This window comes from Homarus americanus, unplaced genomic scaffold (genome assembly GCF_018991925.1).
Source record: "Homarus americanus isolate GMGI-L3 unplaced genomic scaffold, GMGI_Hamer_2.0 scaffold48354, whole genome shotgun sequence".
Lineage (NCBI taxonomy): Eukaryota > Metazoa > Arthropoda > Malacostraca > Decapoda > Nephropidae > Homarus > Homarus americanus.
Window position 1 is genome coordinate 5,343,504 of NW_024723833.1, and position 10,000 is coordinate 5,353,503.

Below are 10,000 nucleotides of genomic sequence, written 5' to 3' on the forward strand. Positions count from 1 at the left end.
ATCATTGCTTTAGTTTCAGTTACGTATTGCTGGAGACAGCAACATTCCTGGCACTATTTACCATGAGTCATCCCAGCACATGTATGGCTATAAGTCACATATACACACACATGTATACGTTCATATATACACATACAGTTATATAGATACAAATATACACTCACATACTGTACACACACATACGTACATACAGCTCGTACATACACACTCAGGTATACACTCATATATACACACACAAACACACAGAGCTGTACACATTCATATACACATGCATGAATACACAATGCACGTATACTAACAACGAGCTTATACAATCATACACACACACACACACACACATACAAGCAATAGCGTATAAAGGAAAACACATACATACATACATACATACATACATACATACATACATACATACATACATACATACATACATACCTCCCACTACCCCCAACACTACAACCAGTACCACCCCCTTCACTCTAACCACCACTACAACAACTACCCCCACATCAACACCATCAGAACCACACTCCCCACCACACCTCCACCACCCCCTACACTCCCCCACCCCCACCACACCCCCACCACCCCCTACACTCCCCCACCCCAACTGTGCCATTTAAGACCAATTCTGCACCTCTAACACCACTGCAGTACCCACAAGAGTGATCAATAACTTATATTGTGGCAAAACACTACACTGTGGAGGGGGGAGGGGGAGAGGGGGGAGGAAGGGGAGAGGGGAGGGGGGAAGAGGGGGTAGGGGAGAAGGGGAGAAGGGAGAAGGGGAGAGAGGAGAGGTAGATGGAGGATTTAAAAGAGAGAGAGAGAGAGAGAGAGAGAGAGAGAGAGAGAGAGAGAGAGAGAGAGAGAGAGAGAGAGCTCACTTCAACTGTATTACTCTCCCACCAATACTTTTAGAACACACACACACACACACACACACACACACACACACACACACACACACCTCAGTAAGCAATAGTGTAAAACAATCAAGCAGGTAAACATCTATCTAGAAATATTCTGCATTGTAAAATATATATATATATATATATATATATATATATATATATATATATATATATATATATATATATATATATATATATATATATATCTATTGTCTGTCTAAGATGTCTTGAATAAAGACGAAAGCTAAGGTACTCCGTTGTTTCCATTTTCCCGTGTGATTTTATCAAGATTTATCTTATCCACGTTTTCATTGTGGATTTACATGAAATATATATATATATATATATATAAAACTAACAGCTTTATGCTCGACTCCAATATTTACAAGTATAATTAGAGGCAAATAATTACAATACAAATTATATGAACCAATTATAATAAAAAAATAATCACACGAGCCACTACAATAACGATTAGAATAACAGATAATTACAATAACCACAATAACAATAACAATTATGATAAAAAGAATAACAACAACAATAATTACAATAAGTCATGGAAAAATTGTAACAACAACAACATCCACGAGACGAATTATCTTTGATGTATGTAATTCACTTAACGCTCACTGACGTCACCTGGGCTAATTACTACAGGAAGGTATACACAGGTAATACAGGTAACCTACATATCATTTGGTCAAGCACAGGTGACCAATTAATTACTGCACACGTAATGCTATACCACCAGCAGGGAAGAAACGTTTGGCGCTGTATAGACGTTTTGATCTTCCATTTCCCTTTCCGGATTCAGTGTTTGATCTGATTGCCCTCTCCTCCTCTTCCACCTCTTCCTCTCTTCCTTCTTCTTTCCTTCCTCTTTTTCCTTTTCTACGCCTCTTCCTTTCTTCTCTTCCTTCTCCTCCCCTTCCTCTCTTCCTTCCCCTCCTCTTCTCTTCCTCCTCTTCCCTTCCTCTTTTTCCCTTTCTACGCCTCTTTTCTTCTCTTCCTTCTCGTTCCTTCCTTCCCCTTCTCCTCTCACAGTTTCTATCCACTCAATCTGTCTCTCCCTTCCTCGTTTTCCTTCCTTCCTCCCTTCTTCCCTCCATTTATTCCTCCCCCCTCCTTTCTACTCTTCCCTCCCCAACCATCCTGCTCCTCCCTCACCTAGTCTCCCCCCCCTCCTCTCCCCAGTGTGACTCAGAGCCTTACACACACACACACCGTGGCCTGTGAGCTGCTGGTGGTATAGTAGCTGTTCCCGCCTGAGTGAGTGAGCGAGTGAGTGAGAGAGAGAGCAAGTGGGTGGGTGAGTGAGTGAGTGAGTGAGCGAGCGAGTGAGTGAGTGAGTGAGTGAGTGAGTGAGTGAGGGAGTGAGTGAGTGAGTGAGAGAGAGAGCAAGTGGGTGGGTGAGTGAGTGAGTGAGTCCAGAGAGCAAGTAAGTAGTAAGTGAGTGAGTGAGTGAGTGAGTGAGTGAGTGAGTGAGTGAGTGGGTCAGAGAGCGAGTGAGTGAGAGAGTGATTGAGTGAGTGAGTGAGTGGGTCAGAGAGCGAGTGTCCTACATCAAACATGAAGCCTTAGTCAATACATTCCAAGTAACAAAAACAACCTTACCTCTACCTCCTCCTCCAACACACGCACACCCACCTCCAACACACACCCTTCTCCACCAACACACGCCCTTCTCCACCAACACACACCCTTCTCCACCAACACACACCCTTCTCCTGTCACACACCCTTCTCCACCAACACGCCCTTCTCCCTGCTTTTACCCTTCTCCACCAACACACACCCTTCTCCACCAACACACACCCTCCACCAACCACACCCTTCTCCACCAACACACATCCCTTCTCCCACCAACACACACCCTTCTCCACCAACACCGCCAACTATCACCAACACACCCTTCTCCACCAACACACCCTTCTCCTGTACCCACACCCTTCTCCTGCTTACGCCCTTCTCCACCCTTGCCCTTCTCCCCAACACGCCCTTCTCCACAACACCCTTCTCCCTGCCCACCCACCCTTCCATTTCCCACACACCATACTCCCCTCCCCTCCACCTCCCTCCTCTTCCTCCTTGTCTTCCCTCCCTCCCCCCTCTCGTCTTCCTCCTCCTCTACATCTTCCTCCTCCTCCTCTTCCTCCTCCCTCCCTCTTCCCCTCACCTCCTCATCTTTCTCTTCCTCCTCATCCTTCCTCCTCCTCCTCTTCCTCCTCCTCGTCTTCCTCCTCCTCCTTGTCTTCCCCTCTTCCTCGTCTTCCTCTTCCTCCTCGTCTTCCTCCTCCTCGTCTTCCTCCTCCTCCTTGTCTTCCTCCTCTATCCTCTTCCTTCACCTGCATGGTAGCCTTCCTCTGACCTACATCCTTCCTCGTCATTTTTTGCCCCAGCAAACTAGTTATCGTAGGGAGGGTGAAGGAAACGTGTCGAGAGGAGGAGAAGAAGGAGGGTGTGTGGGAAGAGGAGGAGGAAGAGGGGGAGAAGGAGGAAGTGTGTGTGTGTAGGGGAAGAAGGTGCTATCCAACAACGTCAACACCATCCCTACGACCATCGACTTAGTGGTTACCTGTGATCACCTGAGATTTAGACACCCCAGCATATTTCACCTGAAGATTGACCACCCTAACGTTATCTGGGAAGCGGTTAGGTTAGGTTAGGCTGGATTGGGTTAGGTTAGGTTAGGTGAACAGGAAAGTGCACTCTGATTGGTTGATGGCGAGGGAGAATCTACACTCTGATTGGTTGACGACGAGCGCTCACAAACACCCACTCCATCACCTATACCTGTCACACCTGAGGCTAACGAGCGTCTTAATGACCCCTCCACCTGGTTACCCGCGCAGTTAACGAGGCGAGAGGCGTTAACCACCTTGTTAGCTCCTGGTGTCGTTAAGGTGTAAACACTCGATGGTTGGTGGTTAGGTTAGGTTAGGTTAGGTTAGTCTGTGTAATAGTAAACATGGGAGGAGGAGGAGGAGGCAAGAGAAAGAGGAGAAAGGGTAGGGGAAGAAGAAGGGGGTGAGAAGGGATGAGGAGGAGGTCGGAAGGGTAAGGAGAAGAAAGAGGGGGAGAAGAAGAAGGAAGAGGGAGAAGGAGGAGGAAGAGGAAGTCAGGAGTATATCAGAAAGGGAGGAAGAGAAGGAGGAAAGGGCCAGTAGGAGGAGGAGGAGGAGGAGAAGAGGGCCAGGGGGAGGGGGAGGAGGAGAAAGAGGAGATAACATTGAGAGATAAGAAATGTTTGAGAAAGAAGATAAGAAAAAAAAGAAATACTAACGAAGGATAAAAATTAAGGAGAGATAACAAGATAAAGAAGAAGAAGAAGAAGAAAAAAGAAGAAGAAAGAAGAAGAAGAAAGAAGAAAGAAGAAGAAGAAAGAAGAAAGAGGAAAGAAGAAGTTGTTTTTGGAAACCTGACACACGTTATAAACACAAGCAGATCAACAGCCAATCAAAACGTAGAAAAAGAAATAAACACGGATGCGCAACCAATCACCGACCATCATCTTAGCCATGATGTTTTTCTCTCTCAACCTGTTGACCAATCAGGTGACAGAACGAACCATACATCTGATTTGGGGATGTTTACGTGAAGGAAACGGTGTAAACACAGGTGACAATGTAAACAAACAATGTAAACACTCACATGCACAAACACACTCACACAGACATAAACACACAAACAAACACACAAACAAACACACACAAACACACAAACAAACACACAAGCTCGACCTCGACTCAAGGATGACAGGAAGGAAAGACTCGCAGGGGTTCAGTTTTCCCTAACGGGGCCATGACGAAAGGTGTGTGTGTGTGTGTGTGTGTGTGTGTGTGTGACCGTCAAGTGGTAGTGCCAGGGATGACCTTGCTCGTGGCACTCCACCTTAAGTGCCAGGTTATGACCCCTTAAGTGCCATCCACGTGACCCTTAACTTAATGACGATAAGTGTATTATTATTATTGTTGTTGTTTTTGTTGTTAGGTTAATCAAGTATAATAATTGTTATAGCTACTACCACCACCATCACCTACCACCACCATCACCTACCACCACCATCACCTACCACTACCATCACCTACCACCACCATCACCTACCACCACCATCACCTACCACTACCATCACCTACCACCACCATCACCAACACCACCATCACTCCAACACCACCATCACCTACCACCACCACTTCACCAACACCACCACTAACCACCACCATCAATTATACCACCTGACCATCAACAACAACAAATACCACCTACCACCAATTCCACCTACCACCACCAACACTAACCACCACCATCACCTACCACCACCCCCCACCTACCACCACTCAACACTAACCATCACCATCACTAACCACCTGACCATCACCTACCACCACCATCACTAACCACCACCATCACCTACCACCACCCCCCACCTACCACCACCATACATAACCCCGCGGCGTAGTTAGTGATGGTAGCCGTGGTTTGGTTATCAGTTATCTTGCCGTGTTATCTGGGCCCTCATCCCCCGCTCTTGTTATCGTCTACACAACATCCTGCTTTACCTCGCCTCGTTATCACCCCTTGGCCTAAAACATTTCACCGCTAGTTAAAGAGGCCCAGTGTCCTAATGAGGGCCCAGTGTCCTAATGAGGGTACAGTGTCCTAATGAGGGTACAGTGTCCTAATGAGGGTACAGTGTCCTAATGAGGGTACAGTGTCCTAATGAGGGTACAGTGTCCTAATGGGGGTACAGTGTCCTAATGGGGGCACAGTGTTTTAATGGATCTCTCTCTCTCTCTCTCTCTCTCTCTCTCTCTCTCTCTCTTCCTCATAACAACACATCCCACAGGTAAACTCATAGCGTAATGTCACCACCATCAGGCCGTCACCTCCGTTCCCCCCATACGTTCAGTGACGCGTCCTCACACCACCAGGTTGAGACTCGACTTACGAACCTTTAGTTGTGAACAGCCACACCTTAGAACCCGTGGCCCTCACAGTGTAAATATTTGGGTTAAATGTAGTGACCTTATAAGATAATGTGTGTGTGTGTGTGTAGTGTAACCACATGTGCACATTCTGGTGCTTAAATATACTGTACCAAAGTTTAACTGTACGTAAGTAAAGTGACACACACACACACACACACACACACACACACACACACACACACACACACACACACACACACACACACTGTTCACTGTATGTCTCGTACTTTTCTAATGAAGGCTTTGTTAAATCACCAATGTATGTATGTCATTATGTCCAATGTATATTTTCAGCCTTCGGGCTGCAGAACTTTTCTAATAAACCAATTATTATTATTATTATTATTCACATACATACACACACACACACACACACACACACACACACACACACACACACACACACGAATTCTGTCCCACACTGATGTACACACACACACACACACACACACACACACACACACACACACACACACACACACATATATTCCTATCATTGTAAACACACACACGAGTTTCAGTACATGTACACCCTTGTGTGGCACTGTACAAAGGGGGTGGGGGGTTGACCTGGCACTGAACACGCCGTAAAAAGGGGGAGTTGGCCCTCCCTCACCCCTTTCACTGACACACATCACGTACACGAGTGCCATTTCCTTGGCACTCTCGTCCCCGGCCTCGTTACGAGGGCCACACTAGGTATGGACAGTGCCATGCGGGACACTCACGATGCTTCATGCGTATGTGTGTGTGTGTACGTGTGTGTGTGTGTGTGTGTGACCCTATCACCTCTTCAGCATGGTGATGGGTATATCTAACACCTTCACTACAGGGACGCCACTAGTAATATATTATTTGGTTAACGTCAGATGATTTTATTCAGCTCAGAGGCGACCCCGTACACAAGAGAGTAGTTGACTATCTCCACTAGAGGCCTACACTATCTCCACTAGAGGCCTACACTATCTCCACTAATGGCCTGCAATATCTCCACTAAAGGCCTGCAATATCTCCACTAGAGGCCTACACTATCTCCACTAGAGGCCTACACTATCTCCACTAGAGGCCTGCACTATCTCACTGAGGCCTACACTATCTCACTAGAGGCCTGCCATCTCCACTGAGGCCTACACTATCTCCACTAGAGGCCTACACTATCTCCACTAGAGGCCTACACTATCTCCACTAGAGGCCTACACTTCTCACTAGGGGCCTACACTATCTCCTAGAGGCCTACACTATCTCCACTGAGGCCTACACCATCTTCACTGAGGCCTACACTATCTCCACTGAGGGGCCTACACTATCTCCACTAGAGGCCTACACTATCTCCACTAGAGGCCTACACTATCTCCATTAAATACCTAATCCCATTTTTTTTCTTGTGATTATTATTATTTTCAGTATTATTATCATTATGCGTATTTTTGCCACTATCACCACCTCACCACCACACCATCACCCCCACCGCCACCCCACCATTCCCCTCAACCCCCACCCACACCATTCCCCCTCAACCCCACCCCCACCCCCCCACCCCCAACAATAATTACCCAGGTATTACGCTCAGACCTACCCCAGGATCAACCTACCTAATGAGCTTACCTAATCACCTCTACAAACAACCCAGGGTCTTAAATTACCAGGTGAATCGTGCAAGAGGGGGTGAGGAGATCAGAAGGCAGGTTGGGGGGTAGTAATCACTGTTCCCTTGCACAATGAACCACAAGACTGCAAGCGGATTTAGTGGCGTTAGTTTTGATGGGAATATTATTATTTGAGTCGTGTGGGTCGTGATTGGAGAGTGGGAGGAAGATGGAGGGAGAGGAAGGATTGGGAGGGAGAGGGAGGGTAGGAGGGGAGAGGGGGTGAGGAGGGAGAGGAATGGGGGAGGGAGAGAGGAAGAGGGAGGGAGTGGGAGGGAGAGGGGGAGGTGGAGGAGGAGAATGGGGAGGGAGGAAGGGTGGGGAGGGAGAGGGTGGGGGAGGAGAGGGAGAGGAATGGGGAGGAGAGGAAGGTGGGAGGGAGAGGAGAGGGGGTGGGGGAGGAGGGGGGTGGGGAGAGGGGTAGGGAGGGAGAGGTGAGGGGAGGAGGGGGTGAGGATGGAGTTGGAGAGAGGAGGAGGATGTATGTAATAATAATAATAATAATAATAATAATAATAATAATAATAATAATAATAATAATAATAATAATAATAATAATAATAATAATAATAATAATAATAAATAATAATAATAAAATCACACACACACACACACACACACAGGACCACCTCTGATTACCGTGTTGTATAAGGCATCGGAACGGCAGTGTAAATTGCTGAATGTCACCTTTCACAATTACCTTATATATATATACAGGTGTAGCCGGCCACGCCCTATTGTGAGAGAGAGAGAGAGAGACGGAAATTGACATAGAAAAAGAGCGAAAGACAGAGAGAAAAAGACAGAAAATGATAAAGAAGCAGAGTGAAAGAAAGCGACATACAAAGACGCAGAGACTTCAGCCCTATCTCCTAAACTATGCACAGTTAATTCTCCTATCAGTAAAGTGAGTCTCTACCTCCCAGCGTCGAGAGAAAAACCAACATGGCGCCCAAATTGCTCCCAGACTTGACAAATGGACCCAATACATCACAATGACTGTGCAGTAAGTAGTTTAGGGGGAAGATCGTGCTATAACATCTCCTTCACACACACACACAAACACACACACGTTATTTTTTCCCTATTTGTGACGTCAATAAGTGTGTTGCGGTTCCTCTGCCAAAATAATTACTTTCCACCTCCACTCCCCGGCCACGTCACCCCCAGCCATGTCACTTCCGCCATCGCGCCCGGCATGTCACTTCCGGCCGTCACGCCCCGGCCATGTCACTTCCGGCCATGTCACTCCCCTGCCATATCACTTCAGCCATCCTCCCCGGCCATGTCACTTCCCGGCCACGTCACGCCCGGCCATGTCACTTCCAGCCACGTCGCGCCCGCCATGTCACTTCCCGGCCACTTCACGCCCCAGCCATGTCACGGCCTTGTCACTTCCGGCCACGTCGCGCCCAGCCATGTCACTTCCGGCCGTCACGGCCATGTCACTTCCAGCCACGTCCTCCCCGGCCATGTCACTTCCGGCCACGTCGCGCCCCGGCCATGTCACTTCCGGCCACGTCACTCCCCGGCCATGTCACTTCCGGCCATGTCACTTCCAGCCACGTCCTCCCCGGCTTCACTTCAGCCACGTCGCGCCAGCCATGTCACTTCCCGCCACGTCACAGCCATGTCACTTCCCGGCGTCGCTCCAGCCATGTCACTTCAGCCGTACATCCGGCCATGTCACTTCCCATACGTCAAGCCCGGCCATGTCTTCCGGCCATGTCACCCACATGACACCTGACCCTACCGAAGACTCGCTGTCATGAATATTAAAAGCAAGTCATGACACCTTCTTCATCCTCTCCTCCGCCTCCTCCTCCATCCTTTCTGTTTTCCTCCTTCCTCATTCTGTCCTCTTTCACCTCATCCTTCTCTTTCTCCTTCCTCTTCTTGATCCTTTCCACGTCTTCATTTTTCCACCTCTCCTTCCTACCTCCACCTCCACCTCCTTCTTCCCACCTCCTCTTCCTCCTCTTCCACACGGCCAGCATAAGCGAGGACTGAGTCATCTCATCAAGCTCCAACACAGTAATATGGTGGATCCCCCTCCCTCCTCCCCTCCACTCCCCGCCCCCTACGACACTATTTCCATTTTGATGAGCAATTACGGTCCTCACTATGAGTGTCCCCCTCCCCCTGTTCCCCTCCACTGCCTTCCACGCTACCCCCGCCAGGCAGCAGACAGCCCACACTATGTAGCTCCTGCCTCCCCACCCCATCAACCCCCACCACACTATGTAGCTCCTGCCCCCACCACACTATGTAGATCCTGCTCCCCCCACCACTATGTAGATCCTGCCTCCCCCCACCACTATGTAGCTCCTGCCTACCCCCATCAGCCCCCACCACACTATGTGGCTCCTGCCTCCCCACCACACTATGTAGATGCCACCCCACCACCACACTATGTAGCTCTGCCCCCCCACCACACTATGTAGCTCCTGCCT